The sequence below is a fragment of the Pseudophryne corroboree genome, chromosome 2 (genome assembly GCF_028390025.1).
Source record: "Pseudophryne corroboree isolate aPseCor3 chromosome 2, aPseCor3.hap2, whole genome shotgun sequence".
Lineage (NCBI taxonomy): Eukaryota > Metazoa > Chordata > Amphibia > Anura > Myobatrachidae > Pseudophryne > Pseudophryne corroboree.
In genome coordinates, this window is record NC_086445.1 from 884,490,160 (window position 1) to 884,515,374 (window position 25,215).

The following is a 25,215-nucleotide window of genomic DNA, read 5'->3' on the forward strand; positions in this document are numbered from 1 at the left end:
CAGTTAGGAGCTGATTGGCTGGTACTTGATCTCTCTTCACTTTATCACTCTCTGAGGTTTAGTACATCTCCCCCTACAAATTATTTGCCCCATAATCTACAATGTAATGGGTTTGAATGTCATTAGAAGCTTTATTGGAGAAGCGGTTACTATACCGCTAGTTGGTATCTCGGACGTCACAATGCCGACGTCGGAATCCAGACTAGCGGTGAAATACCTCCGCCAGAATTCCGACGTCACAGGCTTTTCTTCCTTTATGGGAGTCCACGACACTCACAGAGGGAGAATAAATCCTGTGGCGAGCCACCGCGCCTGCAGCGTGGCGACTGCAACGACTCCGCAAGGGGCTTGCTAGCGCTAGTCCTCGTGCTGGCATACCGGTGGCCGGGAACCCACTGTCGGTATACTGACGGCTGGGTTTACATACTGATTCCCTTTAATGTATAAAGCAGCATGCATTATAGGTTAATGGTGTTCTAATAGGGTAAAAGATTGCTCATTTATGCTGACAGGCCTCAGCAGACGGAATCATTTTCTTGCTTTCTCCTGGCAAAACTTATCTATTCTTTTTCCTCTCCATCATTTTTGATTGTGAGTTTTTCCCTCTGTAATCAGAGGTTTTCCTATAGGGACCGACAAAGCGTATTCCTGCCTATTTACATGCTATTGTTTTTCTGCTGTTTGTCTTACATTATCAGCAAAACATTAACTTTAAGCTAAAGATTGTATCCAGCTATCTGTGGCTTCTAACCCCTGTCACTAACTGTTCTATGCAAGTCGTTTTTCTGGGAAATACACCATTTATGCCCCTTTCACACTGCCAACGCCGGATCCCACCCGGGAATCGGAAACGGGTGGGATCCGGCATTGGCAGCTGCTGCAGGCTTCCCCGACCCGGCAATATGCCGGGCAGGTTGCCATAGCAGCGAGGGGCGGAGCCGGCGGCGGGGGCGGAGGTGGAGGCGGCGCTGGGTGATGAGATCATCTCCGCTCCTCTACAGTGGCTGTAGTAAACGGGTCCTGGGACGCATCGCCCCGGGAGCCCGTTTACGCAGCCACTTCACGGTTTTCAACCTGGGTATAACACTGCTTTATTCCTGGGTTGAATTGCTGGGTCAGGCGACCTGCGATTTCGGCTATGCCCCTTTCACACCGCACGCCGACCCATGTCGACCCGGCAATATGCCGGGTCGATACCGGGTTATTTGTGCGGTGTGAAAGGAGTATAAATGTGCTATTTACATCTGTGTGATCCTGGAGTAATGTAGCCTCCTGTGATATATTGTCCTTTGCTGTACACCCTGGGGGGTGAGATATATCAAACCTTAGAGAGAGATAAAGTGGAAAAGTCACCCATAACCACAAATCAGCTTCTATCTTTCATTTATGTAGCACAATTTATGATATGACATAAGCTGATTGGTTGATATAGATTTGACACCTCTTTCTCTGGATAGTGAACCAGTTGATTTCTGAGCAGATCATTATTAGAAATCCATTGTTATTCTATTGTTATCACTGAGCATTGGTAGCATAGTGTTATCACTGAGCTCTGGTAGCATAGTGTTATCACTGAGCACTGGTCGCATAGTGTTATCACTGAGCACTGGTTGCATACAGTAGTGTTATCACTGAGCTCTGGTTGCATACAGTAGTGTTATCACTGAGCACTGGTTGCATACAGTAGTGTTATCACTGAGCACTGGTTGCATAGTGTTATTACAGAGCACTGGTTGCATAGTGTTATCACTGAGCACTGGTTGCATACAGTAGTGTTATCACTGAGCTCTGGTTGCATACAGTAGTGTTATCACTGAGCACTGGTTGCATACAGTAGTGTTATCACTGAGCACTGGTTGCATACAGTAGTGTTATCACTGAGCTCTGGTTGTATAGTGTTATCACTGAGCACTGGTTGCATACAGTAGTGTTATCACTGAGCTCTGGTTGCATACAGTAGTGTTATCACTGAGCACTGGTTGCATACAGTAGTGTTATCATTGAGCACTGGTTGCATAGTGTTATCACTTAGCTCTGGTTGCATACAGTAGTGTTATCACTGAGCACTGGTTGCATACAGTAGTGTTATCACTGAGCACTGGTTGCATACAGTAGTGTTATCACTGAGCTCTGGTTGCATAGTGTTATCACTGAGCTCTGGTTGCATACAGTAGTGTTATCACTGAGCACTGGTTGCATAGTGTTATCACTGAGCACTGGTAGCATAGTGTTATCACTGAGCTCTGGTTGCATAATGTTATCACTGAGCACTGGTTGCATAGTGGTATTACAGAGCTCTGGTTGTATAGTGTTATCACTGAGCTCTGGTTGCATACAGTAGTGTTATCACTGAGCTCTGGTTGCATAGTGTTATCACTGAGCACTGGTTGCTTACAGTAGTGTTATCACTGAGCTCTGGTTGTATAGTGTTATCACTGAGCTCTGGTTGCATACAGTAGTGTTATCACTGAGCACTGGTTGCATAGTGTTATCACTGAGCACTGGTAGCATAGTGTTATCACTGAGCTCTGGTTGCATAGTGTTATCACTGAGCACTGGTTGCATAGTGTTATCACTGAGCTCTGGTTGTATAGTGTTATCACTGAGCTCTGGTTGCATACAGTAGTGTTATCACTGAGCTCTAGTTGCATAGTGTTATCACTGAGCACTGGTCGCATAGTGTTATCACTGAGCTCTGGTTGCATACAGTAGTGTTATCACTGAGCACTGGTTGCATAGTGTTATCACTGAGCACTGGTAGCATAGTGTTATCACTGAGCTCTGGTTGCATAGTGTTATCACTGAGCACTGGTTGCATAGTGTTATTAAAGTGCACTGGTTGCATAGTGTTATCACTGAGCTCTGGTTGCATAGTGTTATCACTGAGCTCTGGTTGCATACAGTAGTGTTATCACTGAGCTCTGGTAGCATAGTGTTATCACTGAGCACTGGTTGTATAGTGTTGTCACTGAGCTCTGGTTGCATACAGTAGTGTTATCACTGAGCTCTGGTAGCATAGTGTTATCACTGAGCACTGGTTGTATAGTGTTGTCACTGAGCTCTGGTTGCATACAGTAGTGTTATCACTGAGCTCTGGTTGCATAGTGTTATCACTGAGCTCTGGTAGCATAGTGTTATCACTGAGCTCTGGTTGCATAGTGTTATCACTGAGCACTGGTTGCATAGTGTTATCACTGAGCTCTGGTTGCATAGTGTTATCACTGATCACTGGTTGCATAGTGTTATCACTGAGCTCTGGTTGCATAGTGTTATCACTGAGCACTGGTTGCATAGTGTTATCACTGAGCTCTGGTAGCATAGTGTTATCACTGAGCACTGGTTGTATAGTGTTATCACTGAGTTCTGGTTGTATAGTGTTATCACTGAGCTCTAGTTGCATACAGTAGTGTTATCACTGAGCTCTGGTTGTATAGTGTTATCACTGAGCACTGGTTGCATACAGTAGTGTTATCACTGAGCTCTGGTTGCATAGTGTTATCACTGAGCACTGGTTGCATAGTGTTATCACTGAGCACTGGTTGCATACAGTAGTGTTATCACTGAGCTCTAGTTGCATACAGTAGTGTTATCACTGAGCTCTAGTTGCATACAGTAGTGTTATCACTGAGCTCTAGTTGCATACAGTAGTGTTATCACTGAGCTCTGGTTGCATAGTGTTATCACTGAGCACTGGTTGCATACAGTAGTGTTATCACTGAGCTCTAGTTGCATACAGTAGTGTTATCACTGAGCACTGGTTGCATAGTGTTATCACTGAGCACTGGTTGCATACAGTAGTGTTATCACTGAGCTCTGGTTGCATAGTGTTATCACTGAGCACTGGTTACATAGTGTTATTAGGGGTCTATTTATGTAGAAAACGAAAACATAATTGCTACTTATCACTATACATCGCATCTCTTCGATGCGATGTATAGCTGTGATAAGTAGCAATTCATGTATACTCACCCTTCCGACGATGCGCTGCGGTGTCTGGGGCTCCTGCGGTGAGGTCTTCTCCAGAGATCCCTCCCGGCGATGCGCGGAGTCCAGCGGCGGGTCCCTTTGCGCATGCGCAGGGTGTTGACCTCCCGGCCGGCCGCAGTGGTTGCTGGGAGGTCGGGGGGCGGAGCCAGCGCGAGGTGCAGAGCAGCGATCAGGGAAGCATTGAGCTTCCCTGACGTCTCCGCACTACAGTTCAGGTTACGCCGTCCTCAGATGGCGAACCTGAACTCCATGGAGAAGCGGAAAGCAGAGCTTTCCGCACCTTCATGAATTGCACTCACCATACAAAGGTATGGTGATGCGATTCAGGCACAGAGCGGGGGTACCGCTGGAGAAGTCAGAGACTTCTCCACGGTAACCGGCTATGTGAATTGCGGTAAGCAGAGAAAAGCCCTGTTTAACGCAAAACAGGGCTTTTCACTGCTGCATGAATAGACCCCTTACTGAGCTCTGGTTGTATAGTGTTATCACTGAGCTCTGGTTGCATACAGTAGTGTTATCACTGAGCTCTGGTTGTATAGTGTTTTCTCTATCGTCCTAGTGGATGCTGGGGTTCCTGAAAGGACCATGGGGAATAGCGGCTCCGCAGGAGACAGGGCACAAAAAGTAAAGCTTTTCCAGATCAGGTGGTGTGCACTGGCTCCTCCCCCTATGACCCTCCTCCAGACTCCAGTTAGATTTTTGTGCCCGGCCGAGAAGGGTGCAATCTAGGTGGCTCTCCTAAAGAGCTGCTTAGAAAAAGTTTAGCTAGGTTTTTTATTTTACAGTGATTCCTGCTGGCAACAGGATCACTGCAGCGAGGGACTGAGGGGAGAAGGAGTCAACTCACCTGCGTGCAGGATGGATTGGCTTCTTGGCTACTGGACATCAAGCTCCAGAGGGACGATCACAGGTACAGCCTGGATGGTCACCGGAGCCGCGCCGCCGGCCCCCTTGCAGATGCTGAAGTCAGAAGAGGTCCAGAATCGGCGGCTGAAGACTCCTGCAGTCTTCTAAAGGTAGCGCACAGCACTGCAGCTGTGCGCCATTTTCCTCTCAGCACACTTCACACGCAGTCACTGAGGGTGCAGGGCGCTGGGAGGGGGGCGCCCTGGGAGGCAAATGTAACCTATAAAAAGGCTAAAAATACCTCACATATAGCCCCTAGAGGCTATATGGAGATATTTAACCCCTGCCTGATTTCTCTAAATAGCGGGAGACGAGCCCGCCTGAAAAGGGGCGGGGCCTATCTCCTCAGCACACGGCGCCATTTCCTCTCACAGCTCCGCTGGTCAGGACGGCTCCCAAGTCTCTCCCCTGCACTGCACTACAGAAACAGGGTAAAACAGAGAGGGGGGGGCAAATTTATGGCGATATTTTGATATAACAAAGCAGCTATAAGGGAGCACTTATTATAAGGCTATCCCTGATATATATATAGCGCTTTTGGTGTGTGCTGGCAAACTCTCCCTCTGTCTCCCCAAAGGGCTAGTGGGTCCTGTCTTCGTTAGGAGCATTCCCTGTGTGTCTGCTGTGTGTCGGTACGTGTGTGTCGACATGTATGAGGACGATATTGGTGTGGAGGCGGAGCAATTGCCAAATATGAGGATGTCACCCCCTAGGGAGTCGACACCAGAATGGATGCCTTTATTTATGGAACTACGGGATAGTGTCAACACGCTAAAGCAGTCGTTTGACGACATGAAGCGGCCGGACAATCAATTAGTGCCTGTCCAGGCGACTCAAACACCGTCAGGGGCTGTGAAACGCCCTTTGCCTCAGTCGGTCGACACAGACCCAGACGCAGGCACTGACTCCAGTGATGACGGTGACGAATCAACCGTATTTTCCAGTAGGGCCACACGTTATATGATTTTGGCAATGAAGGAGGCGTTACATTTAGCTGATACTACAGGTACCACTAAACAGGGTATTATGTGGGGTGTGAAAAAACTACCTATAGTTTTTCCTGAATCAGAAGAATTAAATGACGTGTGTAATGAAGCGTGGGTTGCCCCTGATAAAAAGCTGATAATTTCAAAGAAATTATTGGCTTTATACCCTTTCCCGCCAGAGGTTAGGGAGCGCTGGGAAACACCTCCTAGGGTGGACAAGGCGCTAACACGCTTATCTAAACAAGTGGCGTTACCCTCTCCTGAGACGGCCGCACTTAAAGATCCATCAGATAGGAGGATGGAAAATATCCAAAAAAGTATATACACACATGCAGGTGTTATACTACGACCAGCTGTAGCGACTGCCTGGATGGGCAGTGCTGGGGTAGTTTGGTCAGAGTCCCTGATTGAAAATATTGATACCCTGGACAGGGACAATATTTTACTGTCGTTAGAACAAATAAAGGATGCATTTCTTTATATGCGTGATGCACAGAGGGATATCTGCACACTGGCATCACGGGTAAGTGCTATGTCCATTTCGGCCAGAAGAGCTTTATGGACGCGACAGTGGACAGGCGATGCGGATTCAAAACGGCATATGGAAGTTTTGCCGTATAAAGGGGAGGAGTTATTTGGAGTCGGTCTATCAGATTTGGTGGCCACGGCTACAGCCGGGAAATCCACCTTTCTACCTCAAGTCACTCCCCAACAGAAAAAGGCACCGACCTTTCAACCGCAGCCCTTTCGTTCCTTTAAAAATAAGAGAGCAAAGGGCTATTCATATCTGCCACGAGGCAGAGGTCGAGGGAAGAGACAGCAACACGCAGCTCCTTCCCAGGAACAGAAGCCCTCCCCGGCTTCTACAAAAGCCTCAGCATGACGCTGGGGCTTCTCAAGCGGACTCGGGGACGGTGGGCGGTCGTCTCAAAAATTACAGCGCGCAGTGGGCTCACTCGCAGGTAGATCCCTGGATCCTGCAGATAATATCTCAAGGGTACAGGTTGGAATTAGAGACAGATCCACCTCGCCGTTTCCTGAAGTCTGCTTTACCAACGTCCCCCTCCGAAAGGGAGACGGTTTTGGAAGCCATTCACAAGCTGTACTCTCAGCAGGTGATAGTCAAGGTACCTCTTCTACAACAAGGGAAGGGGTATTATTCCACTCTTTTTGTGGTACCGAAGCCGGATGGCTCGGTAAGGCCTATTCTAAATCTGAAGTCCTTGAACCTGTACATAAAGAAGTTCAAGTTCAAGATGGAGTCACTCAGAGCAGTGATAGCGAACCTGGAAGAGGGGGACTTTATGGTATCCTTGGACATCAAGGATGCGTATCTCCACGTTCCAATTTACCCCTCACACCAGGGGTACCTCAGGTTCGTTGTACAAAACTGTCACTATCAGTTTCAGACGCTGCCGTTCGGATTGTCCACGGCACCTCGGATCTTTACAAAGGTAATGGCCGAGATGATGATTCTTCTTCGAAGAAAAGGCATATTAATTATCCCATACTTGGACGATCTCCTAATAAGGGCAAGGTCCAGAGAACAGCTAGAGATGGGATTAGCACTGTCTCAAGAAGTGCTAAAACAGCACGGGTGGATTCTGAATATTCCAAAATCCCAGTTAATGCCGACAACTCGTCTGCTGTTCCTAGGGATGATTCTGGACACGGTTCAGAAAAAGGTTTTTCTCCCGGAGGAAAAAGCCAAGGAGTTATCCGAGCTTGTCAGGAACCTCCTAAAACCAGGAAAGGTGTCTGTACATCAATGCACAAGAGTCCTGGGAAAAATGGTGGCTTCTTACGAAGCAATTCCATTCGGCAGATTCCACGCAAGAATTTTCCAAAGGGATCTGTTGGACAAATGGTCAGGGTCGCATCTTCAGATGCACCTACGGATAACCCTGTCTCCAAGGACAAGGGTGTCTCTTCTGTGGTGGTTGCAGAGTCCTCATCTATTGGAGGGCCGCAGATTCGGCATACAGGATTGGATCCTGGTGACCACGGACGCCAGCCTGAGAGGCTGGGGAGCAGTCACACAAGGAAGAAACTTCCAGGGAGTATGGACGAGTCTGGAAACGTCTCTTCACATAAACATTCTGGAACTAAGAGCAATATACAATGCTCTAAGCCAGGCAGAACCTCTGCTTCAGGGAAAACCGGTGTTGATCCAGTCGGACAACATCACGGCAGTCGCCCATGTGAACAGACAGGGCGGCACAAGAAGCAGGAGTGCAATGGCAGAAGCTGCAAGGATTCTTCGCTGGGCAGAGAATCATGTGATAGCACTGTCAGCAGTGTTCATCCCGGGAGTGGACAACTGGGAAGCAGACTTCCTCAGCAGACACGATCTTCACCCGGGAGAGTGGGGACTTCATCCAGAAGTCTTCCACATGCTGGTAACCCGTTGGGAAAGACCAATGGTGGACATGATGGCGTCTCGCCTCAACAAAAAACTGGACAGGTATTGCGCCAGGTCAAGAGATCCGCAGGCAATAGCTGTGGACGCGCTGGTAACGCCTTGGGTGTACCAGTCGGTGTATGTGTTTCCTCCTCTGCCTCTCATACCAAAAGTATTGAGAATTATACGGCAAAGAGGCGTAAGAACGATACTAGTGGTTCCGGATTGGCCAAGAAGGACTTGGTACCCGGAACTTCAAGAGATGATCACGGACGATCCGTGGCCTCTACCTCTAAGGAGGGACTTGCTTCAGCAGGGTCCCTGTCTGTTTCAAGACTTACCGCGGCTGCGTTTGACGGCATGGCGGTTGAACGCCGGATCCTAAAGGAAAAAGGCATGCCGGAAGAAGTCATTCCTACTTTGATTAAAGCAAGGAAGGAAGTAACCGTGCAACATTATCACCGAATTTGGCGAAAATATGTTGCGTGGTGCAAAGATCGGAGTGCTCCGACGGAGGAATTTCAACTGGGTCGATTCCTACATTTCCTGCAATCAGGATTGTCTATGGGTCTCAAATTGGGATCTATTAAGGTTCAAATTTCGGCCCTGTCGATTTTCTTTCAAAAAGAATTGGCTTCAGTCCCTGAAGTCCAGACCTTTGTTAAGGGAGTGCTGCATATACAGCCTCCTGTGGTGCCTCCAGTGGCACCGTGGGATCTCAATGTGGTTTTGGACTTTCTAAAATCTCATTGGTTTGAACCACTAAATAAGGTGGATTTGAAATATCTCACTTGGAAAGTGACCATGCTTCTAGCCCTGGCTTCTGCCAGGAGAGTATCAGAATTGGCAGCTTTATCTTACAAAAGCCCATATCTGATTTTCCATTCGGACAGGGCAGAACTGCGGACTCGTCCGCATTTTCTCCCTAAGGTGGTGTCAGCATTTCATCTGAACCAACCTATTGTAGTGCCTGCGGCTACAAGTGACTTGGAGGACTCCAAGTTACTGGACGTTGTCAGAGCATTAAAAAATATATATTGCAAGGACAGCTGGAGTCAGAAAATCTGACTCGTTGTTTATATTGTATGCACCCAACAAGATGGGTGCTCCTGCGTCTAAGCAGACGATTGCTCGTTGGATCTGTAGCACAATCCAACTTGCACATTCTGTGGCAGGCCTGCCACAGCCTAAATCTGTAAAGGCCCACTCCACAAGGAAGGTGGGCTCATCTTGGGCGGCTGCCCGAGGGGTCTCGGCGTTACAACTTTGCCGAGCAGCTACGTGGTCAGGGGAGAACACGTTTGTAAAATTTTACAAATTTGATACTCTGGCTAAGGAGGACCTGGAGTTTTCTCATTCGGTGCTGCAGAGTCATCCGCACTCTCCCGCCCGTTTGGGAGCTTTGGTATAATCCCCATGGTCCTTTCAGGAACCCCAGCATCCACTAGGACGATAGAGAAAATAAGATTTTACTTACCGATAAATCTATTTCTCGGAGTCCGTAGTGGATGCTGGGCGCCCATCCCAAGTGCGGATTATCTGCATAAATTGTACATAGTTATTGTTAACTAATTCGGGTTATTGTTGAAGGAAGCCATCTTTCAGAGGCTCCGCTGTTATCATACTGTTAACTGGGTTTAGATCACAGGTTGTACGGTGTGATTGGTGTGGCTGGTATGAGTCTTACCCGGGATTCAAAATCCTCCCTTATTGTGTACGCTCGTCCGGGCACAGTACCTAACTGGAGTCTGGAGGAGGGTCATAGGGGGAGGAGCCAGTGCACACCACCTGATCTGGAAAAGCTTTACTTTTTGTGCCCTGTCTCCTGCGGAGCCGCTATTCCCCATGGTCCTTTCAGGAACCCCAGCATCCACTACGGACTCCGAGAAATAGATTTATCGGTAAGTAAAATCTTATTATCACTGAGCTCTGGTTGCATACAGTAGTGTTATCACTGAGCTCTGGTTGCATAGTGTTATCACTGAGTACTGGTTGCATAGTGTTATCACTGAGCTCTGGTAGCATAGTGTTATCACTGAGCTCTGGTTGCATAGGGGTATATGCAATTCACGGCGAATCGCGGCAATTTTTCGCCGTTTTTTAATTCGACTTAATTCGACAGGTGAATTCCGGAAGGTGGCTTCCGGAATTCACCATATTCAATGAAAAACGGATTCGCCAGAATCGCGGGCGAAAATCGGCGGATTTGGCGGATTTTGCCGCGATTTTAAAAAACGGGAAAAAACGGGAAAAACACGGAAAAAAAATGGCGTGGGGTCCCCCCTCCAAAGCATAACCAGCCTCGGGCTCTTCAAGCTGGTCCTGGTTCTAAAAATGCAGGGGAAAAATTGGGCAGGGATCCCCCGTATTTTTAAAACCAGCACCGGGCTCTGCGCCTGGTGCTGGTGCCAAAAATACGGGGGACAAAAAGAGTAGGGGTCCCCCGTATTTTTAACACCAGCATCGGGCTCCACTAGCTGGACAGATAATGCCACAGCCGGGGGTCACTTTTATGCCGTGCCCTGCGGCCGTGGCATTAAATATCCAACTAGTCACCCCTGGCCGGGGTACCCTGGGGGAGTGGGGACCCCTACAATCAAGGGGTCCCCCCCCAGCCACCCAAGGGCCAGGGGTGAAGCCCGAGGCTGTCCCCCCCCATCCAATGGGCTGCGGATGGGGGGGCTGATAGCCTTTTGTGATAATAAAAAGATATTGTTTTTTCCAGTAGTACTACAAGTCCCAGCAAGCCTCCCCCGCAAGCTGGTACTTGGAGAACCACAAGTACCAGCATGCGGGAGAAAAACGGGCCCGCTGGTACCTGTAGTACTACTGGAAAAAAAATACCCAAATAAAAACAGTACACAGACACCTTGATAGTAAAACTTTATTACACACTACCGACACACACATACTTACCTATGTTGACACGCCGACTGCCACGGTCTCCGACGATCCGAGGGTACCTGTGAAAAAATTATACTCACCTTTCAGCGTCCAGAGGTACATCCAGGTCCAGAGATAATCCACGTACTTGGCAAAACAAAAAAACGAACACCGATCCATACCGGACTAAGAAAGGGGTCCCATGCTTTCACATCAGACCCCTTTCTCCCGAATCCCGGGACATCACGTGACTCCTGTCACTGAAGTCCCTTCAGCCAATCAGGAAGCGCTACTTCCGTGGCGCTCACCTGATTGGCTGTGCGCTGTCTGAGCTGTCAGACAGCGCATCGCAAAGCCGCTCCATTACTTTCAATGGTGGGAACTTTGCGGGTAGCGGTGGGGTTAACCCGCGGTCAGCCGCTGACCGGCGGGTGACCTCACCGCTAGCCGCTAAGTTCCCACCATTGAATATAATGGACTGGGCTGTGCGATGCGCTGTCTGCTCAGACGTGCAGAGCCAATCAGGTGAGCGCAACGAAGTTGCGCTTCCTGATTGGCTATAGAGACCTTTCTGTGACAGCTGTCACTGACAGGTCTCTCTGCATTCGGGGATAGGGGTCTCATGTGTCAGCATGGGACCCCTTTCAGTCCGGCATGGAGCGGGTATTTGCATTTTGTTTTTTTCTACAAGTACGTGGATTTATCTCTGGACCATGGCTGAGGTGAGTATATTGATCTTTTATTTTCAGGTACCCCTGGATTCTACATGGAGAAGAGGACCGATGTCGGCGTGTGAACATAGGTAAGTATGTGTGTGTCGACGTATGAAATAAAGTTTTACTTTCACGGTGTGTGTGTCCTGTTTTTATTTGGGTATTTTTTCCCCAGTAGTACTACAGGTACCAGCGGGCCCGCTTTTCTCCCGCATGCTGGTACTTGTGGTTCTCCAAGTACCAGCTTGCGGGGGAGGCTTGCTGGGACTTGTAGTACTGCTGGAAAAAACAATATTCTTTTCATGATCGCAAAAGGCTATCAGCCCACCCATCCGCAGCCCATTGGATGGGGGGGGACAGCCTCGGGCTTCACCCCTGGCCCTTGGGTGGCTGGGGGGACGGGACCCCTTGATTGAAGGGGTCCCCACTCCCCCAGGGTACCCCGGCCAGGGGTGACTAGTTGGATATTTAATGCCACGGCCGCAGGGCACGGCATAAAAGTGACCCCCGGCTGTGGCATTATCTGTCCAGCTAGTGGAGCCCGATGCTGGTGTTAAAAATACGGGGGACCCCTACGCTTTTTGTCCCCCGTATTTTTGGCACCAGCACCAGGCGCAGAGCCCGGTGCTGGTTTTAAAAATACGGGGGATCCCCTGTCAATTTTTCCCCCGCATTTTTAGAACCAGGACCAGCTCGAAGAGCCCGAGGCTGGTTATGCTTTGGAGGGGGGACCCCACGCCATTTTTTTTTAGGATTTTACCGTTCCAGCAATAAAAATAAAATAAAAATAATATTTTAAAAAATATATAAATAATATTTGTGCCTCCAAAAAAAAAAAAAAAAGTACCTAATCCCTTCTAATATAAATAGATCTGCTATTCCCCCCAAAAAAAACACAAAAAAAAACATGTTTAAATTTTTTTTATTTGTTTTCACCCTCCAAAGTGTGGCGGATTGAAAATGACGAATTTGCTGTCTAAAAGCACTGCTGTCGAATTTCCAAACTTGAATTGAATATGCTTTGGTCGAATTGCAGCACTTGTATCATTGCAGAAAAGTCGAATTTGCAAAAATTCGAATTTCAAAAAGTCGAATTTTGAAAGTCCGTTTTTTGGTCGGAAAGCACTGAATTGCATAGGCGAATTTTTTTTTTTGGTCGAAAATGACCCGAAATTCGACAATTTCGGGAATTCGACCGCAATTGCATATACCCCATAGTGTTATCACTGAGAACTGGTTGCATAGTGTTATTACAGAGCACTGGTTGCATAGTGTTATCACTGAGCTCTGGTTGCATACAGTAGTGTTATCACTGAGCTCTGGTAGCATAGTGTTATCACTGAGCACTGGTTGTATAGTGTTATCACTGAACTCTGGTTGCATACAGTAGTGTTATCACTGAGCTCTGGTTGCATAGTGTTATCACTGAGCACTGGTTGCATAGTGTTATCACTGAGCTCTGGTTGTATAGTGTTATCACTGAGCTCTGGTTGCATACAGTAGTGTTATCACTGAGCTCTGGTTGCATAGTGTTATTACTGAGCACTGGTCGCATAGTGTTATCACTGAGCTCTGGTTGCATACAGTAGTGTTATCACTGAGCACTGGTTGCATAGTGTTATCATTGAGCTCTGGTAGCATAGTGTTATCACTGAGCTCTGGTTGCATAGTGTTATCACTGAGCTCTGGTTGCATAGTGTTATTACAGAGCACTGGTTGCATAGTGTTATCACTGAGCTCTGGTTGCATAGTGTTATCACTGAGCACTGGTTGCATAGTGTTATCACTGAGCTCTGGTTGCGTAGTGTTATCACTGAGCTCTGGTTGCATACAGTAGTGTTATCACTGAGCTCTGGTAGCATAGTGTTATCACTGAGCACTGGTTGTATAGTGTTATCACTGAGCTCTGGTTGCATACAGTAGTGTTATCACTGAGCTCTGGTTGCATAGTGTTATCACTGAGCACTGGTTGCATAGTGTTATCACTGAGCTCTGGTTGTATAGTGTTATCACTGAGCTCTGGTTGCATACAGTAGTGTTATCACTGAGCTCTGGTTGCATAGTGTTATCACTGAGCACTGGTTGCATAGTGTTATCACTGAGCTCTGGTAGCATAGTGTTATCACTGAGCTCTGGTTGCATAGTGTTATCACTGAGAACTGGTTGCATAGTGTTATTACAGAGCACTGGTTGCATAGTGTTATCACTGAGCACTGGTTGCATAGTGTTATCACTGAGCTCTGGTTGCATACAGTAGTGTTATCACTGAGCTCTGGTAGCATAGTGTTATCACTGAGCTCTGGTTGCATAGTGTTATCACTGAGCTCTGGTTGCATAGTGTTATCACTGAGCACTGGTCGCATAGTGTTATCACTCAGCTCTGGTTGCATACAGTAGTGTTATCACTGAGCTCTGGTTGCATACAGTAGTGTTATTACTGAGCACTGGTTGCATAGTGTTATCACTGAGCACTGGTAGCATAGTGTTATCACTGAGCTCTGGTTGCATAGTGTTATCACTGAGCACTGGTTGCATAGTGTTATTACAGTGCACTTGTTGCATAGTGTTATCACTGAGCTCTGGTTGCATAGTGTTATCACTGAGCTCTGGTTGCGTAGTGTTATCACTGAGCTCTGGTTGCATACAGTAGTGTTATCACTGAGCTCTGGTAGCATAGTGTTATCACTAACACTGGTTGTATAGTGTTGTCACTGAGCTCTGGTTGCATACAGTAGTGTTATCACTGAGCTCTGGTAGCATAGTGTTATCACTGAGCACTGGTTGTATAGTGTTGTCACTGAGCTCTGGTTGCATACAGTAGTGTTATCACTGAGCTCTGGTTGCATAGTGTTATCACTGAGCTCTGGTAGCATAGTGTTATCACTGAGCTCTGGTTGCATAGTGTTATCACTGAGCACTGGTTGCATAGTGTTATCACTGAACTCTGGTTGCATACAGTAGTGTTATCACTGAGCTCTGGTAGCATAGTGTTATCACTGAGCACTGGTTGTATAGTGTTATCACTGAGCTCTGGTTGCATACAGTAGTGTTATCACTGAGCTCTGGTTGCATAGTGTTATCACTTAGCACTGGTTGCATAGTGTTATCACTGAGTTCTGGTTGTATAGTGTTATCACTGAGCTCTGGTTGCATACAGTAGTGTTATCACTGAGCTCTGGTTGCATAGTGTTATCACTGAGCACTGGTTGCATACAGTAGTGTTATCACTGAGCTCTGGTTCCATAGTGTTATCACTGAGCACTGGTTGTATAGTGTTATCACTGAGCACTGGTTGTATAGTGTTATCACTGAGCTCTGGTTGCATACAGTAGTGTTATCACTGAGCTCTGGTTGCATAGTGTTATCACTGAGTACTGGTTGCATAGTGTTATCACTGAGCTCTGGTAGCATAGTGTTATCACTGAGCTCTGGTTGCATAGTGTTATCACTGAGAACTGGTTGCATAGTGTTATTACAGAGCACTGGTTGCATAGTGTTATCACTGAGCACTGGTTGCATAGTGTTATCACTGAGCTCTGGTTGCATACAGTAGTGTTATCACTGAGCTCTGGTAGCATAGTGTTATCACTGAGCACTGGTTGTATAGTGTTATCACTGAACTCTGGTTGCATACAGTAGTGTTATCACTGAGCTCTGGTTGCATAGTGTTATCACTGAGCACTGGTTGCATAGTGTTATCACTGAGCTCTGGTTGTATAGTGTTATCACTGAGCTCTGGTTGCATACAGTAGTGTTATCACTGAGCACTGGTTGCATAGTGTTATCACTGAGCTCTGGTTGCATAGTGTTATCACTGAGCTCTGGTTGCATAGTGTTATCACTGAGCACTGGTTGCATAGTGTTATTACAGAGCACTGGTTGCATAGTGTTATCAATGAGCTCTGGTTGCATAGTGTTATCACTGAGCACTGGTTGCATAGTGTTATCACTGAGCTCTGGTTGCGTAGTGTTATCACTGAGCTCTGGTTGCATACAGTAGTGTTATCACTGAGCTCTGGTAGCATAGTGTTATCACTGAGCACTGGTTGTATAGTGTTATCACTGAGCTCTGGTTGCATACAGTAGTGTTATCACTGAGCTCTGGTTGCATAGTGTTATCACTGAGCACTGGTTGCATAGTGTTATCACTGAGCTCTGGTTGTATAGTGTTATCACTGAGCTCTGGTTGCATACAGTAGTGTTATCACTGAGCTCTGGTTGCATAGTGTTATCACTGAGCACTGGTTGCATAGTGTTATCACTGAGCTCTGGTAGCATAGTGTTATCACTGAGCTCTGGTTGCATAGTGTTATCACTGAGAACTGGTTGCATAGTGTTATTACAGAGCACTGGTTGCATAGTGTTATCACTGAGCTCTGGTTGCATAGTGTTATCACTGAGCTCTGGTTGTATAGTGTTATCACTGAGCACTGGTCGCATAGTGTTATCACTGAGCTCTGGTTGCATACAGTAGTGTTATCACTGAGCTCTGGTTGCATACAGTAGTGTTATCACTGAGCACTGGTTGCATAGTGTTATCACTGAGCACTGGTAGCATAGTGTTATCACTGAGCTCTGGTTGCATAGTGTTATCACTGAGCACTGGTTGCATAGTGTTATTACAGTGCACTGGTTGCATAGTGTTATCACTGAGCTCTGGTTGCATAGTGTTATCACTGAGCTCTGGTTGCGTAGTGTTATCACTGAGCTCTGGTTGCATACAGTAGTGTTATCACTGAGCTCTGGTAGCATAGTGTTATCACTGAGCACTGGTTGTATAGTGTTGTCACTGAGCTCTGGTTGCATACAGTAGTGTTATCACTGAGCTCTGGTAGCATAGTGTTATCACTGAGCACTGGTTGTATAGTGTTGTCACTGAGCTCTGGTTGCATACAGTAGTGTTATCACTGAGCTCTGGTTGCATAGTGTTATCACTGAGCTCTGGTAGCATAGTGTTATCACTGAGCTCTGGTTGCATAGTGTTATCACTGAGCTCTGGTAGCATAGTGTTATCACTGAGCTCTGGTTGCATAGTGTTATCACTGAGCACTGGTTGCATAGTGTTATCACTGAACTCTGGTTGCATACAGTAGTGTTATCACTGAGCTCTGGTAGCATAGTGTTATCACTGAGCACTGGTTGTATAGTGTTATCACTGAGCTCTGGTTGCATACAGTAGTGTTATCACTGAGCTCTGGTTGCATAGTGTTATCACTGAGCACTGGTTGCATAGTGTTATCACTGAGTTCTGGTTGTATAGTGTTATCACTGAGCTCTGGTTGCATACAGTAGTGTTATCACTGAGCTCTGGTTGCATAGTGTTATCACTGAGCACTGGTTGCATACAGTAGTGTTATCACTGAGCTCTGGTTCCATAGTGTTATCACTGAGCACTGGTTGTATAGTGTTATCACTGAGCACTGGTTGTATAGTGTTATCACTGAGCTCTGGTTGCATACAGTAGTGTTATCACTGAGCTCTGGTTGCATAGTGTTATCACTGAGTACTGGTTGCATAGTGTTATCACTGAGCTCTGGTAGCATAGTGTTATCACTGAGCTCTGGTTGCATAGTGTTATCACTGAGAACTGGTTGCATAGTGTTATTACAGAGCACTGGTTGCATAGTGTTATCACTGAGCACTGGTTGCATAGTGTTATCACTGAGCTCTGGTTGCATACAGTAGTGTTATCACTGAGCTCTGGTAGCATAGTGTTATCACTGAGCACTGGTTGTATAGTGTTATCACTGAACTCTGGTTGCATACAGTAGTGTTATCACTGAGCTCTGGTTGCATAGTGTCATCACTGAGCACTGGTTGCATAGTGTTATCACTGAGCTCTGGTTGTATAGTGTTATCACTGAGCTCTGGTTGCATACAGTAGTGTTATCACTGAGCACTGGTTGCATAGTGTTATCACTGAGCTCTGGTTGCATAGTGTTATCACTGAGCTCTGGTTGCATAGTGTTATCACTGAGCACTGGTTGCATAGTGTTATTACAGAGCACTGGTTGCATAGTGTTATCAATGAGCTCTGGTTGCATAGTGTTATCACTGAGCACTGGTTGCATAGTGTTATCACTGAGCTCTGGTTGCGTAGTGTTATCACTGAGCTCTGGTTGCATACAGTAGTGTTATCACTGAGCTCTGGTAGCATAGTGTTATCACTGAGCACTGGTTGTATAGTGTTATCACTGAGCTCTGGTTGCATACAGTAGTGTTATCACTGAGCTCTGGTTGCATAGTGTTATCACTGAGCACTGGTTACATAGTGTTATCACTGAGCTCTGGTTGTATAGTGTTATCACTGAGCTCTGGTTGCATACAGTAGTGTTATCACTGAGCTCTGGTTGCATAGTGTTATCACTGAGCACTGGTTGCATAGTGTTATCACTGAGCTCTGGTAGCATAGTGTTATCACTGAGCTCTGGTTGCATAGTGTTATCACTGAGAACTGGTTGCATAGTGTTATTACAGAGCACTGGTTGCATAGTGTTATCACTGAGCTCTGGTTGCATAGTGTTATCACTGAGCTCTGGTTGTATAGTGTTATCACTGAGCACTGGTCGCATAGTGTTATCACTGAGCTCTGGTTGCATACAGTAGTGTTATCACTGAGCTCTGGTTGCATACAGTAGTGTTATCACTGAGCACTGGTTGCATAGTGTTATCACTGAGCACTGGTAGCATAGTGTTATCACTGAGCTCTGGTTGCATAGTGTTATCACTGAGCACTGGTTGCATAGTGTTATTACAGTGCACTGGTTGCATAGTGTTATCACTGAGCTCTGGTTGCATAGTGTTATCACTGAGCTCTGGTTGCGTAGTGTTATCACTGAGCACTGGTTGCATACAGTAGTGTTATCACTGAGCTCTGGTAGCATAGTGTTATCACTGAGCACTGGTTGTATAGTGTTGTCACTGAGCTCTGGTTGCATACAGTAGTGTTATCACTGAGCTCTGGTAGCATAGTGTTATCACTGAGCACTGGTTGTATAGTGTTGTCACTGAGCTCTGGTTGCATACAGTAGTGTTATCACTGAGCTCTGGTTGCATAGTGTTATCACTGAGCTCTGGTAGCATAGTGTTATCACTGAGCTCTGGTTGCATACAGTAGTGTTATCACTGAGCTCTGGTTGCATAGTGTTATCACTGAGCACTGGTTGCATAGTGTTATCACTGAGCTCTGGTAGCATAGTGTTATCACTGAGCACTGGTTGCATAGTGTTATTACAGAGCACTGGTTGCATAGTGTTATCACTGAGCTCTGGTTGCATACAGTAGTGTTATCACTGATCTCTGGTAGCATAGTGTTATCACTGAGCTCTGGTTGCATAGTGTTATCACTGAGCTCTGGTTGCATAGTGTTATCACTGAGCACTGGTCGCATAGTGTTATCACTGAGCTCTGGTTGCATACAGTAGTGTTATCACTGAGCTCTGGTTGCATACAGTAGTGTTATCACTGAGCACTGGTTGCATAGTGTTATCACTGAGCACTGGTAGCATAGTGTTATCACTGAGCTCTGGTTGCATAGTGTTATCACTGAGCACTGGTTGCATAGTGTTATTACAGTGCACTGGTTGCATAGTGTTATCACTGAGCTCTGGTTGCATAGTGTTATCACTGAGCTCTGGTTGCATACAGTAGTGTTATCACTGAGCTCTGGTAGCATAGTGTTATCACTGAGCACTGGTTGTATAGTGTTGTCACTGAGCTCTGGTTGCATACAGTGGTGTTATCACTGAGCTCTGGTTGCATAGTGTTATCACTGAGCTCTGGTAGCATAGTGTTATCACTGAGCTCTGGTTGCATAGTGTTATCACTGAGCTCTGGTTGCATAGTGTTATCACTGAGCTCTGGTTGCATAGTGTTATCACTGAGCTCTGGTTGCATAGTGTTATCACTGAGCACTGGTTGCATAGTGTTATCACTGAGCTCTGGTTGCATAGTGTTATCACTGAGCACTGGTTGCATAGTGTTATCACTGAGTTCTGGTTGTATAGTGTTATCACTGAGCTCTGGTTGCATACAGTAGTGTTATCACTGAGCTCTGGTTGCATAGTGTTATCACTGAGCACTGGTTGCATAGTGTTATTACTGAGCTCTGGTTGCATAGTGTTATCACTGAGCACTGGTTGTATAGTGTTATCACTGAGCTCTGGTTGCATACAGTAGTGTTATCACTGAGCTCTGGTTGCATAGTGTTATCACTGAGTACTGGTTGCATAGTGTTATCACTGAGCTCTGGTTGTATAGTGTTATCACTGAGAACTGGTTGCATAGTGTTATTACAGAGCACTGGTTGCATAGTGTTATCACTGAGCACTGGTTGCATAGTGTTATCACTGAGCTCTGGTTGCATACAGTAGTGTTATAACTGAGCTCTGGTAGCATAGTGTTATCACTGAGCACTGGTTGTATAGTGTTATCACTGAGCTCTGGTTGCATACAGTAGTGTTATCACTGAGCTCTGGTTGCATAGTGTTATCACTGAGCTCTGGTTGCATAGTGTTATCACTGAGCTCTGGTTGCATACAGTAGTGTTATCACTGAGCTCTGGTAGCATAGTGTTATCACTGAGCACTGGTTGTATAGTGTTATCACTGAGCTCTGTTTGCATACAGTAGTGTTATCACTGAGCTCTGGTTGCATAGTGTTATCACTGAGCACTGGTTGCATAGTGTTATCACTGAGCACTGGTTGTATAGTGTTATCACTGAGCTCTGGTTGCATACAGTAGTGTTATCACTGAGCTCTGGTTGCATAGTGTTATCACTGAGCTCTGGTTGCATAGTGTTATCACTGAGCACTGGTTGCATAGTGTTATCACTGAGCTCTGGTTGTATAGTGTTATCACTGAGCACTGGTTGCATAGTGTTATCACTGAGCTCTGGTTGCATAGTGTTATCACTGAGCTCTGGTTGTATAGTGTTATCACTGAGCTCTGGTTGCATACAGTAGTGTTATCACTGAGCTCTGGTTGCATAGTGTTATCACTGAGCACTGGTTGCATAGTGTTATCACTGAGCTCTGGTTGCATAGTGTTATCACTGAGAACTGGTTGCATAGTGTTATTACAGAGCACTGGTTGCATAGTGTTATCACTGAGCACTGGTTGCATAGTGTTATCACTGAGCTCTGGTTGCATACAGTAGTGTTATCACTGAGCTCTGGTTGCATAGTGTTATCACTGAGCACTGGTTGCATAGTGTTATCACTGAGCTCTGGTTGTATAGTGTTATCACTGAGCTCTGGTTGCATACAGTAGTTTTATCACTGAGCACTGGTTGCATAGTGTTATCACTGAGCACTGGTTGCATAGTGTTATCACTGAGCTCTGCTTGTATAGTGTTATCACTGAGCTCTGGTTGCATACAGTAGTATTATCACTGAGCTCTGGTTGCATAGTGTTATTACTGAGCTCTTGTAGCATAGTGTTATCACTGAGCTCTGGTTGCATAATGTTATCACTGAGAACTGGTTGCATAGTGTTATTACAGAGCACTGGTTGCATAGTGTTATCACTGAGCACTGGTTGCATAGTGTTATCACTGAGCTCTGGTTGCATACAGTAGTGTTATCACTGAGCTCTGGTAGCATAGTGTTATCACTGAGCACTGGTTGTATAGTGTTATCACTGAGCTCTGGTTGCATACAGTAGTGTTATCACTGAGCTCTGGTTGCATAGTGTTATCACTGAGCACTGGTTGCATAGTGTTATCACTGAGCTCTGGTTGTATAGTGTTATCACTGAGCTCTGGTTGCATACAGTAGTGTTATCACTGAGCTCTGGTTGCATAGTGTAATCACTGAGCACTGGTTGCATAGTGTTATCACTGAGCTCTGGTTGTATAGTGTTATCACTGAGCTCTGGTTGCATACAGTAGTGTTATCACTGAGCTCTGGTTGCATAGTGTTATCACTGAGCACTGGTTGCATAGTGTTATCACTAGTGATGAGCGGGTTCGGTTCCTCGGAAACCGAACCCACCCGAACTACACCCATTTTACACGGGTCCGAGGCATACTCGGATTCTCCCGTATGGCTCGGTTAACCCGAGCGCGCCCGAACGTCATCATCCCGCTGTCGGATTCTCGCGAGATTCGGATTCTATATAAGCAGCCGCGCGTCGCCGCCATTTTCACTCGTGCATTGGAAATGTTAGGGAGAGGACGTGGCTGGCGTCCTCTCCGTTTATTAATAATATTTGTGCTTATTTCTTAATTGTGGGGAGTACAGTGCAGAGTTTTGCTGACAGTGACCACCAGTATACGTTGTCTGCCTGAAAAACACTCCATATCTGTGCTCAGTGTGCTGCATATATCTGTGCTCACACTGCTTAATTGTGGGGACTGGGGAGCAGCTGTATTATATAGGAGGAGTACAGTGCAGAGTTTTTCTGAACAGTGACCACCAGTATACGTTGTCTGCCTGAAAAACACTCCATATCTGTGCTCAGTGTGCTGCATATATCTGTGCTCACACTGCTTAATTGTGGGGACTGGGGAGCAGCTGTATTATATAGGAGGAGTACAGTGCAGAGTTTTGCTGACAGTGACCACCAGTATACGTTGTCTGCCTGAAAAACACTCCATACCTGTGCTCAGTGTGCTGCATATATCTGTGCTCACACTGCTTTATTGTGGGGACTGGGGACCACCAGTATATTATATAGGAGGAGTACAGTGCAGAGTTTTGCTGACAGTGACCACCAGTATATATAGCAGTACGGTACGGAAGGCCACTGCTCTACCTACCTCTGTGTTGTCAAGTATACTATCCATCCATACCTGTGGTGCATTTCAGTTGTGCGCAGTATATATAGTAGTAGGCCATTGCTATTGATACTGGCATATAATTCCACACATTAAAAAATGGAGAACAAAAATGTGGAGGTTAAAATAGGGAAAGATCAAGATCCACTTCCACCTCGTGCTGAAGCTGCTGCCACTAGTCATGGCCGAGACGATGAAATCCCATCAACGTCGTCTGCCAAGGCCGATGCCCAATGTCATAGTAGAGAGCATGTAAAATCCAAAAAACAAAAGTTCAGTAAAATGACCCAAAAATCAAAATTGAAAGCGTCTGATGAGAAGCGTAAACTTGCCAATATGCCATTTACGACATGGAGTGGCAAGGAACGGCTGAGGCCCTGGCCTATGTTCATGGCTAGTGGTTCAGATTCACATGAGGATGGAAGCACTCATCCTCTCGCTAGAAAACTGCAGTGCCACTCCTAGATGGGCCAGGTGTTTGTGTCGGCCACTTGGGTCACTTAGCTTAGTCACACACCGACCTTGGTGCGCCTCTTTTTTTCTTTGCATCATGTGCTGTTTGGGGTCAATTTTTTTGAATGCCATCCTGTCTGACACTGCAGTGCCACTCCTAGATGGGCCAGGTGTTTGTGTCGGCCACTTGTGTCGCTTAGCTTAGTCACACAGCGACCTTGGTGCGCCTCTTTTTTTCTTTGCATCATGTGCTGTTTGGGGACAATTTTTTTGAAGTGCCATCCTGCCTGACACTGCAGTGCCACTCCTAGATGGGCCAGGTGTTTGTGTCGGCCACTTGTGTCGCTTAGCTTAGTCACACAGCGACCTTGGTGCGCCTCTTTTTTTCTTTGCATCATGTGCTGTTTGGGGACAATTTTTTTGAAGTGCCATCCTGCCTGATACTGCAGTGCCACTCCTAGATGGGCCAGGTGTTTGTGTCGGCCACTTGTGTCGCTTAGCTTAGTCACACAGCGACCTTGGTGCGCCTCTTTTTTTCTCTGCATCATGTGCTGTTTGGGGACAATTTGTTTGAAGTGCCATCCTGCCTGATACTGCAGTGCCACTCCTAGATGGGCCAGGTGTTTGTGTTGGCCACTTGTGTCGCTTAGCTTAGTCATCCAGCGACCTTGGTGCAAATTTTAGGACTAAAAATAATATTGTGAGGTGTAAGGTGTTCAGAATAGACTGAAAATGAGTGGAAATTATGGTTATTGAGGTTAATAATACTATGGGATCAAAATGACCCCCAAATTCTATGATTTAAGCTGTTTTTGAGGTTTTTTTGTAAAAAAACACCCGAATCCAAAACACACCCGAATCCGACAAAAAATTTTCAGGGAGGTTTTGCCAAAACGCGTCCGAATCCTAAACACGGCCGCGGAACCGAATCCAAAACCACAACACAAAACCCGAAAAATTTCCGGTGCACATCACTAGTTATCACTGAGCTCTGGTAGCATAGTGTTATCATTGAGCACTGGTAGCATAGTGTTATCACTGAGCTCTGGTTGTATAGTGTTATTACAGAGCACTGGTTGCATAGTGTTATCACTGAGCTCTGGTTGCATAGTATTATCACTGAGCTCTGGTAGCATAGTGTTATCACTGAGCACTGGTTGTATAGTGTTATCACTGAGCTCTGGTTGCATACAGTAGTGTTATCACTGAGCTCTGGTTGCATAGTGTTATCACTGAGCACTGGTTGCATAGTGTTATCACTGAGCTCTGGTTGCGTAGTGTTATCACTGAGCTCTGGTTGCATACAGTAGTGTTATCACTGAGCTCTGGTTGTATGGTGTTATCACTGAGCTCTGGTTGCATAGTGTTATCACTGAGCACTGGTTGCATAGTGTTATCACTGAGCTCTGGTTGCATAGTGTTATCACTGAGCACTGGTTGTATAGTGTTATCACTGAGCTCTGGTTGCATAGTGTTATCACTGAGCACTGGTTGCATAGTGTTATCACTGAGCTCTGGTTGCATAGTGTTATCACTGAGCACTGGTTGTATAGTGTTATCACTGAGCTCTGGTTGCATAGTGTTATCACTGAGCTCTGGTTGCATAGTGTTATCACTGAGCTCTGGTTGCATAGTGTTATTACAGAGCACTGGTTGCGTAGTGTTATCACTGAGCTCTGGTTGCATACAGTAGTGTTATCACTGAGCTCTGGTTGCATAGTGTTATCACTGAGCACTGGTTGTATAGTGTTATCACTGAGCACTGGTTGTATAGTGTTATCACTGAGCACTGGATGCATAGTGTTATTATTGAGCACTGGTTGCATAGTTTTATCACTGAGCACTGGATGCATAGTGTTATCACTGAGCAGTGGTTGCACAGTGTTATCACTGAGCTCTGGTTGCACAGTGTTATCACTGAGCACTGGTTGCATACAGTAGTGTTATCACTGAGCTCTGGTTGCATAGTGTTATCACTGAGCTCTGGTTGTATAGTGTTATCACTGAGCTCTGGTTGCATAGTGTTATCACTGAGCTATGGTTGCATAGTGTTATCACTGAGCTATGGTTGCATAGTGTTATCACTGAGCTCTGGTTGCATTATAGTG

At 46.2% G+C, this 25,215-nt stretch overlaps 1 protein-coding gene across 1 annotated transcript in view; it reads left to right on the forward strand.

The window, feature by feature from the left end:
* HIP1 (huntingtin interacting protein 1) overlaps positions 1 to 25,215 on the forward strand; it is a 297,153-nt gene that overhangs the window by 67,821 nt on the left and 204,117 nt on the right. The window lies entirely within an intron of this gene.